The sequence below is a fragment of the Aquarana catesbeiana genome, linkage group LG03, assembly GCF_042186555.1.
Source record: "Aquarana catesbeiana isolate 2022-GZ linkage group LG03, ASM4218655v1, whole genome shotgun sequence".
Taxonomy (NCBI): Eukaryota; Metazoa; Chordata; class Amphibia; order Anura; family Ranidae; genus Aquarana; species Aquarana catesbeiana.
The window spans coordinates 360,800,360-360,819,013 of NC_133326.1; the positions used below are offsets into that span (position 1 = coordinate 360,800,360).

The 18,654-nt window shown below is 42.5% G+C and overlaps 1 long non-coding RNA gene across 1 annotated transcript in view; it reads left to right on the forward strand.

The window, feature by feature from the left end:
• Nucleotides 1-4,937, forward strand: part of LOC141132328 (uncharacterized) — a 53,925-nt gene extending 48,988 nt beyond the window's left edge. The window contains exon 3 of the long non-coding RNA XR_012242885.1: nucleotides 4,354-4,937. This is a non-coding gene — a long non-coding RNA (uncharacterized lncRNA). The remainder of the gene's footprint in view (nucleotides 1-4,353) is intronic.
• The last annotated feature ends 13,717 nt before the right edge of the window (nucleotides 4,938-18,654 follow it).

Here is an 18,654-nt window from a genome sequence, read left to right on the forward strand (position 1 = left end):
CCCTTTGCAGCTATAACAGCTTTGACTCTTCTGAGAAAAAGGTTTAGGAATGTGTCTATGGGAATGTTTGACCATTCTTCCAAAAGCGCATTTGTGAGGTCAGGTACTGATGTGGACGAGAAGGCCTGGCTCGCAGTCTCCACTCTAATTCATCCCAAAGCTGTTCTATCGGGTTGAGGTTTAGGACTCTGTGCGGCCCAGTCAAGTTCCTCCACCCCAAACTCGCTTATCTATGTCTTTATGGACCTTGTTTTTGCACTCCTAAAGTTTGTGGACAGCCTTCCCAGAAGATTTGAAGCTGTTATAACTGCAAAGGGGGGGACAACTCAACATTGAACCCTACTGACTAAGACTGGTATGCCATTAACCCCCCTAGCGGTATTCCCGAGTCTGGCTCAGGGTGGATTTTCAATACCAAAAGCGGTACCCTTGAGCCAGAACCTTGTAGATGTTACTTACCTTGTCCCCTGGATCCTGCGATGTCTCCCCGCTGTGATCGGTGAGCCGCCATGTCTCGCTCGATTCACAGTGCCGAGCTCTGTTCCCTGAGAGCGTTGTGACGCATGGGGACGGAGTTCGGCGCCAAATTCAAAAAGTAAAACACACAGTACAGATACAGTATACTGTAATCTTACAGATTACAGTACTGTATCAAATAATTACACACCCCCTTTGTCCCTAGTGGTCTGCCCAGTGTCCTGCATGCAGTTTTATATTATAAAAACTGTTCTTTCTGCCTGGAAACTGGAGATTGTCCATAGCAACCAAAACTGTCCCTTTTACATCCAAAGTGGTTTTAGACCAGCTAGAAAACAGTGATAATAAATTAGAATCACTCGCAGAATTGAGTGATAGTGATTTGTGGGGAAATCCGTCATCAAACTCTAAAAGTAACGAAAGCGACAATTCTGCAACTTAGTAAATTTCAGTGTTTTTGATTTGATTACATTATTGAATCATTTTTATTATTATTATATTATTATTTGTTATAATTATTTATAGTTATTTATTATATTATCATTTTTTATTTAGTTTTTCAAACTTTAACATACCCGGGATGTCTACTAGACTCTTGTTTGGACAGATTTAAGTGAATTATTCCTAAGAATTACAGGCCTATAATATAAAAAGCCAAATTTTCATGCAAAATGGTACCGCTTTCAGCATCAAAAATCTGAAATAATCATACCGCCAGGGAGGTTAAAGTTCATGTGCGTGTAAAGGCAGGCCTCCCAATACTTTTGGCAATATAGTGTATATACAGTACACCTTCAGCTACAAAACTGGAACAATAAATACATGTCCCGGACTTAGACAATCAACATCTACCTGTACCGTGACACATTCCATTGGTATGTTCCTAAAAGCTACTAGCAACTAGCAATTCCAGATAAATGTGACTAACTACTACAAGCTATATCATGGCCTGGATAAATGAGAACCTTTCGATTTTCAATAATAATAAATATGTAATTAATAATGACAACAGGAAGTGGAAAGAGAACAGAACATTCAAGCAAGTTCCAGGGAACTCAATTTTTTTACAGAGAGTGTAGCATTAATTGGATTCCAGCAAAATATGAAACATCTCCTCCAGGACTCCCATGCAAAATTTATTAAGGTATGGGGCCCATGGTGGTCCTACCCTCTTCCGACCTTCCACCCGACCATCCTAGGCCTCCCAACTTGATCTTTTCTGCCCCCTGGCCTGGGAGAATTCTCTCCTTTTGCTCTGTGATCTTCTCTGATTTCCTGCTTCTTCCTCTGTTTTCTAATCCCCCCCCCCCTTTTTTTCCTTTATAATTTTTTTTTGTTATATACTTTTTATTTATTTTTTATATTTGTTTTACTTTTTGTCATTGGTTCGTAAGTCAGGTTTCAGATTTCTCTGACCCGAGTTTACAAACTGTCCACACTCGAATCTTTGAACAATCCTGCTCAAACACCTTGTGTCGACCCCTGACTTTGGCTAGAGGTTCGTTACGGTTTGGTAGTTTTTCTTGCTGAAAAGTTGTGTGTATATATTCTAGGTGGCACTTGGCTGTGCTCATTGTTAACATCCCCTGCATGAGATTATTATTATTCTCTTATATTTTTTCATTTCTTTCAATAAAAGTATTGTACCAGAAATGATGAAACATCTAGCAGAGTATATACAAAATATTAGAGTAATTAGAAGCCCTATAGTTCCTCTGCTCATATTTAACAAGGCTATAGACATTCCACACATCCAGCAGATATGTACAATCTAAATATGCAACTATGTGTCTTTGATGTATGTGCATGCATCCTTGTATCCCATATCCTAGGCCAGCGATGGCAAACCTATTGCACACATGCCACAGCTGTGGCACGCTTGGCATGCAGAGCCCTCTCTGTGTGCACGTGAGCTAAGTCGCCGGATGACTACCCGGGTCACAAGATCTCTATCCAGACCACCTGTGATTGGTGCACTGTGACAGATGTGGGTACATTGAAAAGCCTGGAGTGTGCAGTCCGGTGATAACAGGTAGAGAAAGATCCTCCACCATGTCCTCTGACGGGGAGCTTCACTACAGCTGATCCCACTCATGGCACTCAGCTGACGGCCATCACCAGCTCTATATAATGGGCGGGGAGGAAGAGGCAGTTCTGTGCTTGATGGAGAGTATGTGCTGGTAACGGCTCTACGCTGTATGAAGATTTACAATGCAAGTGACTTTGGTTCTATAACAGTGATGGCGAACCTTGGCACCCCAGATGTTTTGGAACTACATTTCCCATGATGCTCAACCACACTGAAGAGTGCATAAACATCATGGGAAATGTAGTTCCAAACATCTGGGGTGCCAAGGTTCCATACTGTTCTGGAGTGCCCAGCCATCACTGTTCTATAATCTGATACTGGACGGATCTGTGTAGTCTGAGCAGTGCTGGGTGTCACTGCTGCCCCTGGAGGATGGGGATTACTGGGGACTCAGAGCGAGGTGCACAGGTGAGAGATGGTGCTGGACCTGCCAGGTAGGGCGGGGACTCCTAGAGGGGCCATTACTATAGCAGACTGTGTGTGATCTCCCAGGGATTGGACGTATAGTGGGGTGAGCGGAATTCTATCCCCCCATCCTCTGGCCTCTGACATGTCGCTTTGTACACCTGTTGCAGTTTGGGCACTCTGGCTCAAAAAGGTTCACCATCATTGTCCTAGGCCACTCCTTCTATCTTTTTCTCCCATTTAGCAGGTCAGTCTTCCCTTAATATACTCTTTTTTTTTCTCATTCACTAAGACCTAGGGATCTGACAAACATTTTGATCCTATTGTTAACAACTAATGCTCACATTTTCCTTTTAAATATCTGAAAATGCGTCAAGAAAATGATGGTGGTTTTTGTAATCTGTATGCAGGGGGTTGTTCAGGTGACCTTCTACTAGAGTATAGACAGTGTAAGGCCAGCTGTTTACAACCCTCATTGCTTATAACATCAAACAATGAACTATGACCCATTTAACCAATTAACATAAGCAATTAACAAAGAAGTGCCTGTTACATCTATTGTATTAGTCCCAAGGATCTTCCTTTTAATCCAGCTGTTACCAAATTGCTGCTGGTTTGGACATGTACATTCACATATTTCAAATCATAGTTATACCAAAATTTACAAATCTTTGCAGGAAAAACATTCTCCTTAGAGAAGCCATGTACTGTGTAAATATGGGGGTTTTCCTTTTTGACCTCTTTCTTTCCCATAAAAGCTAATTGCTGTGCTGTCTTGACCTTGGCACATTCTGACTAATTGACTAGGGATAAGCATGCAGAAAGCAAATTTAGAGTAAATTCCGATTTTCTGATCTGCATACTGCACAAAACCCAGCAAAACATCAGCCAAGCAATTTACATTGCAGATGTATTGGTTGGCAGTAGCAGGCACACTCGTACTAATTCCCATACCACCGTTTTCCAGTTCAGCTGGAAAAGATAGTATTAAGGAATTTGTATATCTTAGATTCAAAGTTGAACATTGATAGAGAGCCAATTAAACAACAACATGATGGTGTTTTTTTTTTGTTTTTGTTTTTTTGCACGTAACACGTGGTTAGTAAGAATTTAATATAATGATATGGTAGGGTTGTTCCTGATCAAGCAGTTAGGTCTTTGGTGGTTCAATAAAGCATGTATAAGGGTATTGGTTATATATGCTTGATGAAATATTTCATGTTACACATCATTACTTTCCCCCAATCAATTGAACCAGAACAACCTTTTTTAGTGATGGTTGCACGATTATATCGCTTATATTGCTGATCATGTTCTGCTTTTTTTTTCTTTTTTAAATATGATGGTAATTCCTAACTCCCTTTTTTTTATTTTTTTTTTAGGAATATGGGACAAGTGATGGTGGCACTATTATATTACTGATCATGTTTTTTTTTTTTTTTTTTATATTTCAACTCTTTTTTTTTTTTTAAGATTTATGAAGACAGGAAGCACCAACATTAATCTGTAGATAAAGGCATTAAAGTGGAATCCAGATCCCCATCAAACAAGTATCCTTCAGGAGCTATTGCATATAGGCTACTTCTTTTTATATTTTTTGCGCAGCAGAGCCTTTCAGAAGATAAAATGTTCTAGTGCCATTTTACATGATGCAATGCAAAGCAAGAGAATCGGTCAATAGTTGATCGAACAACAATTTTTATGCACTATTTTCAGGATAAAGCTCAGAACACATGCTGTTATCTGCCCTGTAGTGATGCTGTTTGACAACTCTAATCCTTGGACTATAGGAGCTACCTGTCTGTTTTTTTCTTGAACCACAAAAGAAGCTTCTCATGTAAGACTAAGATCTGTTCCCTCAGGCACGATAAAGAAAGCTTGGGCAGTAATATGAGAAAATGTTAACTGAATGGAAACCAACAACATTTTTTAATATTAATAAAACAAAAATAGTTTTAGAGCATCATTGTGATACAGTTATAGACTTTTTAGGTGTATGCACACAAATTTGTACTAAGAATTACAACTGATGATAATCTGCTTTCACTGCATTTGTCTAACTTGCTAAACCTTCTGATTATTCACAATTAGCTTTGCTGGAGGATGTAATAGTCATGGCTATTTGCAAAACTGTCAGATTAAGACTGTACACCCACAGAAGTGTTTAATGCATGTGACTCAGCAAATGATAATCAACATCACTTCCCAATGTGCATTTGTGAAAGCTAACTTTCCCCAATGCTAATGAAGTGGCATGAATGCCTAAACGAGAATACAAATTGTATGAGTGTCCCTTTTATCAAATGAGCAACAGATGCTAGATCCCACTTTAAAATGTAAGCTGCAGTTAAAGCTGAAGTGTTATATGCTTATATTTTGCTCCCCTAGACCCCTCTTACCCACCCTCATAAACATGCTAATGAACTGAAATGTCTTATCTTAGACCCAGTGTCATCATGCGGTCTTGTTGCTTATCCATGCAATGTAGGCACATCACAGCTGGTGGGAGAGGCTCCCTGCCTTAACACTTCTCACAAGAGCCCTCAGTCCTGATGCAAGCTCTGGGCTGACTTTTGGGAGATGTTATGCAAACATCAAAATATCTTGATGAGCGGATATCAGTCTGGAAGAGACCGAGGGGTTGATTTAATAAAACTGGAGAGTGCAAAATCTGGTGCAGCTCTGCATAGAAACCAATCAGCTTCCAGGTTTTATTGTCAAAGCTTTATTGAACAAGCTGAAGTTAGAAGCTGACTGGCTACCTTGCAAAGCTACACCAGATTTTGCACTCTCCAGTTTTAGCAAATCAACCCCGTTGTTCACAGTCGCGCTGTATTTGTATGCAGATTGCTCTAGATAATGCCCACATGTAATGCAGAGCCTCCATGATTTGTAGAACTGGAATCTAATGAATGAATTGGGCTTGGCAGGCACATTAATTCTTTGGAGGAAACAGCTAGATGATGCTGCATGTCTTCAAGCCATACAATGAGGTAGGCCTTATCTGACTTGCTGCAGAGAAGCTCACAGTGATCAGTGAAATCAGAGAAGGCAATTTCAAGAGAGGGCCCTGTTTAACTGTGCTGTTTAGGCTGGAGTTTAGTTTTGAATCTATTCAACATGCAATAACAATGTATAAAATATATCCTTAATAAGGATGAAATGTATGTAGCACTGGTAGATTTTTAATCTACCGCTGATAGGTAAATCTTGTGGGTTACTTGTTAGGTGAAGTTAGATTTGCCTCTGTTCCAGCTTGGCTGAGTTGCGTGTAGTTCCACACTGTGCCGGTGGATGTCGTTGTCACCATGGGCTGGTGTTGGAAAGGCAACGTGTTGAAGCGTATGAGTGCTCCTCTGTCTCGGATACAACTCGGTGGAGGTGGTCTTCCGAGTTGCATTCTGGGAGAGGGTATTTATAGGACAGATGCCATGTTTAGGAGTTCGTTTTCAGCCACCTGCTGGCCCTCCTGGCCGACAGGTATGCGTTAAGAGTACCACCTCGTGGTCCTCCGTTCCGGAGGCCCATGTCACTGTGGCATGTGGGTGGGCCCAGAAACCTGTCTGGGGCCTACCACAGCAGCAGAGGAATGATCCTGAGCTGTCTATCCTGAGTGAAGAAGCTGGAGAACCGAGGAGATCCCAGAGGAGGACCCATCATGGAAGGATCATGCAGAGTGCTGGTCTGGAGAGGGGCCTGGTGACTCGGTTGGAGGACATATCCTGAAGTAATCTTACTGCATAGTACTGCCAGGTTGGCTTAAAGGTTCAAGTACTGTGTCTGACATTCATCGCAAACCAATACATCCTGTGGCAGAGGATCGTACGGGTTTTATTCCAAACAAGTCTGTGGCAGAGACTTTTGTTCGTGCTGCGTACTGGCTGCTAGGCAAGTCAGAGAGGCCTATCCAGGCGGGCAAAGATTGAATCCCACAAGGGGAGTGCATTCAATTACAAGTGTTCAATTCCAAAGAATGTTCTAAAGAATACTAAGGAAAGGTATTTGAGCTTCCCTGCAACTTTCCTTCTGCCTCTTTCCTGCTACTTCCTTTATTACTTGTTCATTAAAGCATTGGAAAATATACTCAAGTGTTTGGTGCCTACATCGTCCAGAGGTAAACTCAACGGGACCCTAGACCCAGTGTCGGTGAAACAGAGGTATCGAGAGTGAAGGTAACAGCCCGCTTTAAACCAGCAGCTCCACCGAGAGTTAGTGCTACATGTGGGGGCTCGTCCGGGATTTGTTGGCCATCAGTTCTCGCAACCTGGAGAAGTGTTTCACCGGGAGTTTATGGTGTGAGCTGGACTTTGTCAATTTCTCAGGAGAAGAAGAGGTTAAAAATTGCAGGACTTTATTTCTGACTGCGTAGGCAGCGGGCGCCTGTGAAAGCCTGGGAGCTACGTGAACAGAGGAACAAGTGGGAGGAGTCTAGCCTACTTGATACCGCATGGGACGTGTATGTGTGTTGGCACCAGAGAAGAAGTGAGGCCTCGTGATCGTGCTGAGAAGATCAGAGTGTGGCCATGTCTTTTTCGGTGATGCAACCAACGGGGCCTAAGATGTTCACTACCAGCACTGCTGCGGGTGCTATGCTGACCGGAACCTTGCTTACAGATACCGGCATTCATCTGAAACCACAGGGGAGGTTTGTTCTTAAGACAGTTGGAGATATTGAAAGACTGTGCATGCTTTGCCACAAGTGTGAAGGACTGGTCATACATCTCCGTCCATTTGTTCGCTGCTCACAATGTGGAAAATATTTGTTTGTAGTAGAGCAACCTACCATGTCGCCCCATGCTTATTGTATGGACTGGGCTACAGGTACAGTAGAAGCTGCTACTACTGCTGAAAAAGAATGGCAGGCTGTGATTTTGCCTGTTGTCATCGAAAGTGTTCCTGAGAGAGATACTGCGGTAACCGACTCGTCATCGAACATTACCTTGATTTCCGCATCCACTACGCCTATCCCTGTTGTACCTGTCCAGAGGAAGGTGGGATATGTAAAGGCTTCCCGTGGCTGTGGTCGAGGCCTACTCCGAGACTGCCCGAACCGGAGAATTCCACGTCAGGAATGGGTGAGAGTTCACAGGGGAATGTATCTAGGACTTTGTGTAAATATTTGCCGGCAGAAGAGTTGAGAGATTCAGAGATAGATTCCATGTCAGATCGCTCCGGTGATGATGATTTATTTGAGACAATGTCACAAGAACTGTTATGGGCTCAGGGTGAAGACGTTGCATCTGCCTTGACTTTTTCAGAATGGACAGCCCTGAATTCTGGGAGAACATCACCTTGTGTGGAGCCACACAGTACTATCAAGGAGACATTGCCTAAAGTTACTACTTTGTTGCCGACACCCGTTGGGTCTATGGTGAGCAAGTCATTGAACTCTTGTGTGCCCCCTGGTTTGGGAAAAATAGGTTGTTGCCCAAACTTGCATGTTTACAGAGAATGCTTAACAAGCGTGTGGCCAGGGAATATGGTTTGGAGTTCCCATATGTTACCCAGGACATTATGCAAGAGATTGAAGCCAACCGGGAGCTGTGGTACAGTGAAGCTGTTTGGAACTATTTGTCTGTGCCTAAGCCTTTCCGGAAAACTGGATGTTCTGTCGCTATGGATAAACAAGGAAAATCACTGACATTGCCAGATCCTCGGTTCTACTGGTGATTATGGATAAAGAACTGTGGGGTATGTAGATAGATAGTGTCAGTGTTCAGAGATCTTCGAGGTCAAGATTTGGTGTTCAGCTCTGTGTTTCCAAATCCAAGGCTCAGTTTTTTCGCTAGCTGGACTTCTTTCGTTTAAAGATATGACATACCTAAATATATATAGGGATGGACTCCTCAAGTTATTCTAGTTGGTTCCTTAGTGGGAATATAGGAAAGATTATAGGAAGAGAGTTTCATTTTTTAAGAATGAGACTTTGCTCCCAAAACTGTATATATCTTGTGTGTGTGTTTAACTTTGTTTTTTTCAGGAGCAAGTGGACCTGCTATCAAGCTGTTAGGCTTTTCAGCTAGATAGATAGTGGGGTTGCAACAGTATTAATGTGGTTTTGTTTACAGATGTGAACATATTGTTTAAAAGAAAAATGCTGAAATTGTAATATCTCTCTACTGTCTTCTTCTCTTCTTTACTTTAATCTAAGTTTTAAGTTCAAATACCTGCTCTCAGGCTTGGGAGTTATTATTATTTTTTTTTACAGACGTTGAGGACAACGTCTATTGTAGTGGGAGGAGTATGTAGCGCTGGTAGATTTTTAATCTACCGCTGATAGGTAAATCTTGTGGGTTACTTGTTAGGTGAAGTTAGATTTGCCTCTGTTCCAGCTTAGCTGAGTTGCATGTAGTTCCACACTGTGCCGGTGGGTGTCGTTGTCACCATGGGCTGGTGTTGGAAAGGCAACGTGTTGAAGCGTATGATTGCTCCTCTGTCTCGGAGACAACTCGGTGAAGGTGGTCCTCCGAGTTGCATTCTGGGAGAGGGTATTTATGGGACAGACGCCATTTTTAGGGGTTCGTTTTCAGCCACCAGCTGGCCCTCCTGGCTGACAGGTATGCGTTAAGAGTACCACCTCCGTTCCGGAGGCCCAGGTCGCTGTGGAATGTGGGTGGGCCCAGAAGCCTGTCTGGGGCCTACCACAGCAGCAGAGGAATGGTCCTGAGCTGTCTATCCTGAGTGAAGAAGCTGGACAACCGAGGAGATCCCAGGGGAGGACCCGTCATTGAAGGATCATGCAGAGTGCTGGTCTGGAGAGGGGCCTGGTGACTCGGTTGGAGGACGTATCCTGAAGTAATCTTACTGCATTGTACTGCCAGGTTGGCTTAAAGGTTCAAGTACTGTGTCTGACATTCATTGCAAACCAATACATCCTGTGGCAGAGGATCGTACGGGTTTTATTCCAAACAAGTCTGTGGCAGAGACTTTTGTTCGTGCTGCGTACTGGCTGCTAGGCAAGTCAGAGAGGCCTATCCAGGCAGGCAAAGATTGAATCCCACAAGGGGAGTGCATTCAATTACAAGTGTTCAATTCCAAAGAATGTTCTAAAGAATACTAAGGAAAGGTATTTGAGCTTCCCTGCAACTTTCCTTCTGCCTCTTTCCTGCTACTTCCTTTATTACTTGTTCATTAAAGCATTGGAAAATATACTCAAGTGTTTGGTGCCTACATCATCCAGAGGTAAACTCAACGGTACCCTAGACCCGGTGCCGGTGAAACAGAGGTATCGAGAGTGAAGGTAACAGCCCGCTTTAAACCAGCAGCTCCACCGAGAGTTAGTGCTACATGTAAAAAATGGATCTTCAGCCAGAAACCTTCTTATAGGCTTTTCCTTTGCTTTTTTTATCAGTCCTTCCTTTCCCAGTGATGGGGGTCAGCAAGATAGGAAATTATGGGAAATCAACAGGAACACTGGGACTGGACATATGGTGCAGCTCTGCATAGAAACCAATCAGCTTCCAGGTTTTTTTTTTGTCAAATCGTTACTGAAGTTAGAAGCTGATTTGCTTTTTTACTCTCCAGTTTTAGTAAATCAACCCCATAGAGTGAATCTCCCTAATAGGGCACAAACAGGAATAAACACCTAACAGGTGGTCTAATCCTTCTCCACTCTGTCCAAAACAAAAACAGAAATTGCCTTTGGTTATAATTTAACCTATTTCCCTCACTTTTAAATGCTTCAATATGAAATGTAACAACACCCGAATTTCATACAATCAGATGCTCTACCCAAACCTGTGATAAGTCAAACTCAGCAGAACAATAGACCTTTTTTAACTTTCATGCTTTCAAACCAGATTTCCCCTGTGTTTTTCTCCTCTTTCTGTCACTGTCTTTATGTCTTATATCTCAAGTGGTGCAATAAAAAATAAAAACAAACATCAACATAGAGTGAAACATTTTCATTTTCAAAATGTATTAAATTCCATAAAACATCACACACATGAAAAAAATAAAAAAAACTCTCATCTTCTTTGGATCTAGCCACATGAGTATATAAAACTCAGCGCTGAGGCTCAGAGTGGTCTCTCGCCCGCCGGTCCCAATGGTAACTCTGACTCAAGCACAGCTCTCCTCACCTCAATGAACATGCAAACTTTGATAAATATGGCTGTGGCCACTCCTTCCTTATGTATCTCATCATATGTGGACTGTCACCTAATGTCCTGTACACACGATAGGATTTTCTGATGGAAAATGTGTGATAGGACCTTGTTGTCAGAAATTCCAACTGTGTGTAGGCTCCATCACACATTTCCCATAGGAATTTCTGACACACAAAGTTTGAGAGCTTGCTATAAAATTTTCCGACAACAAAATCCGTTGTTGGAAATTCCGATCGTGTGTACACAAACTGACGCACAAAGTGCCACGCATGCTCAGAATAAATTAAGAGATGAAAGTCAAGACAAGTTTGAGCCAACATCCCTCGGAAAAAATCCATGGATTTTGTTGTCGGAATGTCCGATCAATGTCCGACCATGTGTACAGGGCATTACACTTTTCTATAAAAGAGCCTAGCCTACAGTGTCCTACATGGAATGTAGTTGTTCTTCACCAATCTTTCTTCTTATATTCCTTTTCCCTCTAGGCAAAACCACACACCTACTTGAATCTCTTAATTTTATAGCATATTACAGAAAAAAAGGGATAGATTTGCTAGAAGCGATAATGAAGACTAGAAAGAAGATGATTGCAGAACAGAGGCAGATATGGCTGTCCACTCTGTTATACTCTTCAGCATTTCTCAATACTGGGACCTACATTTTACAGCCCATTCAAAAAAATGGTGTACAGCCTGCATTTCCTTGTAAAGTCCCCCTCGCTTAAAGCAGCAGAGAGATCAATGTTTGTAGGACAGCCGTTAATGTAACTTTCACAGGTAATGCAACTGGGCTCTACGCTGTATATTTTTTTACAATCTTTCATTCAGTAGAAAAGCACTGCTTTGGCTTTGGAGTCTTGATGTGCTTTTTAAAGCAGACCCATAGGCTAGACTCTCAGCAACTTTAACTGTGCCATGTTATTTATAGGGTGGTTATAGACAAAGTATATATATTTATTAAAATAATTACATATAATAAAACCCTAATGTATGAAAAGAAAACACATAACTATGATTTGGAATTGGGCACCTTTCTTGGTTCGGTTCTAAAAATGAACATTCTCCCCAGACTTTTCTATCTGTTACAGACGGTACCGATCAAATCACCTCTCTCATTTTTTTCTGCATACAAACAGCTGTGCCTAAAATTTATCTGGGCCTCCAAACATCCACATGTGAGATGGGAGAAATTAGTGACACCTACAATGAAGGGAGGTATTGGCCTCCCTGACATACACTTGCACAATAGGACTAAGGCTTGGATTGGCTTTGAGGAGGCGTTCTCCCCACTGCCAATCCACCACCAAGCCCTTTAGGGGCCCCAAGGGAGAGTAAGACCCACCCCCTAATTGGCCCTATGGTACAGATCTTTTGGACAGTTTGTAAGAGACTAAACATTGCCTCCTCACCCGGATCCTTGGCCCCACTTGACCAAAATACAGACTTCCCCCAGGTATCACACACCTCGACACTAACAGCGCGCACACAAACCTTTCATTTAGAGCAGAATCCTTCTTTGACAAGGGGAAGCTGGTATCCTTCCAAAGCCTTTCCTCCCAATTCCCTGACGCGGACAACCCTTTCTTCAATTTCCTCCAGATAAGCCACTTCCTTTTTAGCTCCACTCCGCAATCCCAGTGGTGCAGAGATCAAACACCTTTTGAAGCCATATGCACCAGAACTGAACCCCAAAGACATGTAATTTCAGACATGTACTCCATATTGTTTGCTAATGTCTCTCCCAAAGATGATGTGACCAGCCAAAAATGGGAAAGGGGACTGGCTACAGATCTAACACAGGAGGAGTGGGATCATATTATTACCCATATACACAAATGGTCCTTGAATGTCTCTGCGCAGGAAAATGGATTTAAAATATACTCCAGGTGGTACAGGACCCCTGACAGATTACATAAGTTCCACCCCAACATCCCCCCATTCTGCTAGAGATGCAACACTGCTCACGGATCACTACTCCACATTTGGTGAGAGTGCCCCCAAATCCAACCCTATTGGAAAGAGGTACATCGTCTTGCCTCCCAAATAATAACCTACACCCCAGACTTTACTCCAGCTCAATACCTACTCCACCATACCTCCATTCCCCAATCAGTCTACAAAAAGTCCCTTACCCTACACCTCATAAACGCAGCAAAACTATGTAAACCCATTCATTGGGCTAGTTCCCCCCTAGCATTTCCGAATGGCTCCACAGAGTGGGAAAAATAGCTGAGATGGAAGACCTAATTCATCAAGCAGAGGATTCCCCAGCTAAGTTCCATAAAACATGGGCCTGTTGGCTTCATTTGAAGGAATCAACAGAATACCGCAATATCTTAACCGGTTCTCCATAGCTTGACCTGGGGGTTAGGGCATGACACCTAAAAAATATATCAGACAAATACCCATAGATAAACACCCCTTCCCCATCCTCACACCTCATTTCCCTTACCTGCTTTCCCCCATAATCCTACAGTGGGCTCACAGATGGACTCTAGAATTTGACGGCTTGGAACTCATGCAAACTCCAACCATCGACTAGACTAGGAATTTAGCCATTATACTAAGATTCCAAAGTAGAACTTGGACCTATCCATAGAACCTAAGACATTAGGTAGCATGCATCCCATAACCGGGACACCGGCAAGACAGTAAACATAAACTAGACCGGTATCACCCCCCATCCACGCACAGTTAGTTCCCGACAGGGGTGTGTGGGTGACGTGGTGACATACCTAGTCTCCTGATCGAATATACAGTATAATCCCACAATGATTTCAACAGGAGAATCATACGTGTCCATCTAGTACCAGGACCTACTATAGTTTTACATGTTCTAGTTCTAGATTAACAATTTTATTTTTGCTGCTCTCTATATGTACCTCAATGATAATATTGTATTTTAAGTGTGTAATGACATTATGCTCAATGTCTAATCTTGTGTACCATGCAGAAACTTTAATAAAAACATTGAAACAAAAAAAAACAAAAAAAACAAAAGCTATGGTTTGGTATTTGGGGCTTAGTGCTGATGACCTTTAGGCATTTACAGCAACATTCAGCAATGGCATGAAGCTAAAGCAGATCTAGGTATTTCCCTTATTATACCATACAAGACATATGTATTACCATGTAGAATTCCAGGATTATTATTATTATTATTATTATACGGGTTTTATATAGTGCCAACAGTTTGTGCAGCACTTAACAAAATAAAGGCAGACATTACAGTTACATTACAATTTGGTACAAGAGGAATGAGAGGGCCCTGCTCATTAGAGCTTACAAACTAAAAAGGAAGGGTCAATTGATAGACGGCCACTTGGGGGAGCGTGTGCGCCCCCTGCTTGCCCACGGAGCCGATGCGAGTGTCAGGCGGTCTCGATCACTGCCGGGCTCCCGCGATTGCTCGGGGCACACAGAGAACCAGGAGCTGTGTGTATAAGCACACAATTCCGGTTCTCTGAGGGGAGAACTGACAGATCCTCTGTTCATACAGAGTATGAACAGGCAACCTGTTAGTTTCCCTGAACAGACCATATCCCCCTTCAGTTAGAGCACTTCCTAGGACACACATTAACCCCTTCACTGCCCCCTAGTGTTAACCCCTTCACTGCCAGTGACATTTTTACAGTAATCAATGCATTTTTGATCGCACTGATCGCTGTATTAATGCCAATGGTCCCAAAAATGTGTCAAAATAATCCGACGTGTCTGCCATGATGTCGCAATCATGATAAAAATCTGATCACCGCCGCCATTACTAGTAAAAAAAAAAAATATTAATAAAAATGCCATAAAACTATCTTCTATTTTTTTAGACGCTATAACTTTTGTGCAAAAAAATCAATATACACTTATTGTGATTTTTTTTACCAAAAATATGTAGAAGAATATGTATCAGCCTAAACTAAGGAAAAGAAATGTTTTTTTTTATATACATTTTTGGGGGATATTTATTATAGCAAAAAGTAAAAGATATTGCATTTTTTTTTCAAAATTGTCACTATTTTTTTGTTTATAGCACAAAAAATAAAAACCGCAGAGGTGATCAAATACCACCAAAAGATAGCTCTATTTGTGGGGAAAAAAGGATGTCGATTTTGTTTGGGAGCCACGTCATACAACCGCGCAATTGTCAGTTAAATTGACGCAGTGCCGAATCGCAAAAAGTGCTCTGGTCTTTGGCCAGCCAAATGGTCCGGGGCTAAAGCGGTTAAAGAGAAGGGTTTTCAGAGATCGTCTAAAGATGGATAGATTAGGGGACAGTCAGACAGATTGGGGTAGGGAGTTCCAAAGGATGGGAGAAGCTCTGGAGAAATCCTGGAGGCAAGCATGGGAGGAGGTGAAAAGGGAGCTAGAGAGCAGAAGGTCTTGGGAGAACCGAAGAGAGCGGCTTGGTTGGTATTTTGGGACTAGGTAAGTGATGTAGCTGGGGGCAGAGTTATGGATGGCTTTGTAAATTATTGTTAATCCTTTCAATTTTATTTGTTGGGTGAGTGGAAGCCAGTGGAGGGACTGGCAGAGAGGGGTGGCGGGCACTGAATGGTTGGTAAGGTGGATGAGTCTTGCAGCTGCATTCTTTATGGACTGAAGGGGGGATAGTCTATGTAAAGGTAATCCAATGAGGAGGGAGTTGCAATAGTTGAGGCGAGAGATAACCAGGGAGTGAATTAGAAGCTTGGTGGTGTCATTATTTAAAAAGAAGCGTATTCAGGAAATGTTGCGGAGGCTAAGGAGGCATGATTCGAACAGGGATTTTATGTGGGCATGAAAGGACAGTTCAGAGTCTAAGGTTACCCCTAGCACCCTGGCATGTGGGGGACAGACTGATAGATGTGCCATTGATCTTGACAGAGAAGTCAGGGGAAGGGGCACGTGGGGGGAGGAAATATTAAGAGCTCCGTTTTAGATAGATTCAGTTTGAGGAAGTGGTTTGACATCCAGGCTGATATGTCTGTTAGTAAATCAGTGATGCGTGAGGAGATTGATGAGGTGAGCTGAGGAGCAGAGAGATAGATTTGGGTGTCATCAGCATATAAATGGTAGTGGAAGCCATGGGAGGCTATCAGCTGACCCAGGGAGGACGTGTAGATTGAGAATAGTAGAGGTCCAAGGACAGAACATTGAGAGACCCCAACGGTAAGAGGAGTTGGAGAGGAGGAAGTGGAGTTGTAAGTGACACTGAAGGTGCGATGAGATAGGTAAGATTCGAACCAACGGAGAGTGCAGCCATGGAGACCAAGCAAACTGAGTTTTTTTTTGAGGAGGAGGTGGTCAACTGTATCAAAGGCAGCGGAAAGGTCCAAGAGTAAGAGTATGGAATAATGACTGTTGGTTTTGGCTGTTAGTAAGTCGTTTGTGAGTTTAAGGAGGGCAGTTTCTGTGGAGTGCTGTGGGCGAAATCCAGACTAAAGGGGATCAAGAAGGTTATTCTCAATGAGGTGGTCACTCAGTCGGTTGTAAACTAAATGTTCAAGGAGTTTGGAGGCAAAAGGGAGTAAAGAGATGGCTCTTAGGTTGTTAAGATTGGTGGGTTCTAGTGAGGCCTTTTTTGGTATGAGAGTGACTAGCGCATGTTTTAGAGGGTTGGGGAAGATGCCAGTAGAGAGTGAGAGGTTGAATATATGAGTTAAAGAGTGTAGGATAGAGTCAGATGGTGACCTTAGTATTTGAGAAGGAACAGGGTCCAGGGGGCAGGAGGTTAGGTGGGTGTTAGAAAAAAGTTTAGTGACTTCCTGTATAGTAGCTGGTAGAGTTGCACCGATACTAGTATCGGTATCGGTGCCGATACAGAGTATTTGCACAAGTATCAGTACTCCGGCAAATGTACCAATACCTAAAACTGGTACTTTCAGGTTCGGTTCTTTGAGCTGTCAGTGGGGATGAACAAATGTTCCTCTGTTTAACCCCTTATTAACCCTAATAAGCCTTAATTAACTCCCTTTTCTCCTACATTTAATTATTATTTTCCTTCTTTTATATCTATAAACGATAACCAATTAAAACTTTTTTTTTTGTTTGCTTTATTAGTGAATATTTTCACACATATATATTAACATACATTTACACATTTCACATTAAAGTGCAAAATTAAAAAACAAAATCAATTTATTTCATTTGTAAATGACTTTTCAATGCTTTGTACCATTGCTGACAGCTGAAGTGTAAGCAAAACGGTTGCCGTAGATATCGGTAATTGGCATCAGCGAGTACTAAAAAAAAGTATCGGTAATCGTACTCGTTGTAAGAAAAATGGTATCGTTGTATCCCTAGTAGCTGGGTTAAAAGAGGGACGTATTGATTGTGCAGGAAGACAAGGAGTGTAAGGTGAGGGAGATATCTGTAGAGCGGAGATCTCAAGACGAATGGTCTCAATCTTATTTTTGAATTGATTAGCAATCTTCTGGGCAGTAAGTAAGTTAGTGGGTGGAGGTAATGGAGGAGGAAGTAGAGTGGTAAAGGTAGAAAAGAGTTGACAGGGACTGCGTAAGAGGGTGTTAATGAGAGTGATAAAGTAGGTCTGTTTGGCAGTGTGGAGGCAGGAATGGTATTTTTGGAGGGCAGATTTATATTGGCTGAAATCTTGCTGTGACTTAGTCTTACACCACAGATGCTCAAGAGCGTGGCTATGTTTTTTGAGGCTTCTGGGATTGTCTGTCTGCCAGGGTTGTAGCGGTCGGGGCCTGATTCTGTGTGTAGTGAGGGGGCGAAGGTATCCAGGGTGGATGACAGTAAACTGTTGTAGACAGAAGTGGCCAAGTTGGGTCAGAACAAGGATGAGATTTTGTCGTAGAGACAATCTGTAGCAGAAAAAAGAAGAGAAGGGTTAAGATGGCGAAGGTTTCTACGGGTAATAGTTTGGTAATTGGAAGGCAAGGAGGAGGCAGACAAGGAGAAAGTGAAACTAATAAGGTGGTGATCAGAGAGAGGAAAAGGAATATTGGAGAGATTGTACGGAGTGCATAGGTTGGAGAATATGAGGTCAAGGCAGTTGCCAACAGAGTGAGTAGAAGCGTGTGTCCATTGTTTTAGGTCAAAAGAGGAGGTTAGGCTCAGCAGCTTAGAAGCAGCAGGAGTGTTAAGATTAACAGGGATGTTGAAGTCATGAAGAATGATTGTTGGAATTTCAGAAGAGAGAAAGTAGGGTAGCCAGGCAGAGAAGCTGTCAAGGAAGTTTGATACTGGTCCAGGGGGCCGATAGATGACAGCAATTCTCAATGAAACTGGAGAAAATAGACAAATACAGTGCGCTTCAAATGAGGAGAGGGACAGCGAGAGGGGTGGATGAAGAACCTGAAAGGTGCTTTGAGGGGATAGGAGGATTCCAACACCACCTTCTTTCTGTCCACTAGGCCTGGAACAGTCCATAGGAGGCCACCATAGGATAGAGTAGCAGGAGAAGGAAGGTCAGATTCTTGAATACAGGTCTCAGTAATTGCAAGTGGTTTCAGGGAGTTTGTGATAAATAAGTCAAGGATGGTGATGAGTTTGTTACAAACAGAGCGGGCATTCCAAAGGGCACAGGAGATGGGGAGGTTGGTTCTAGGCTAAAGAGGAATAGAAATGAGATTGT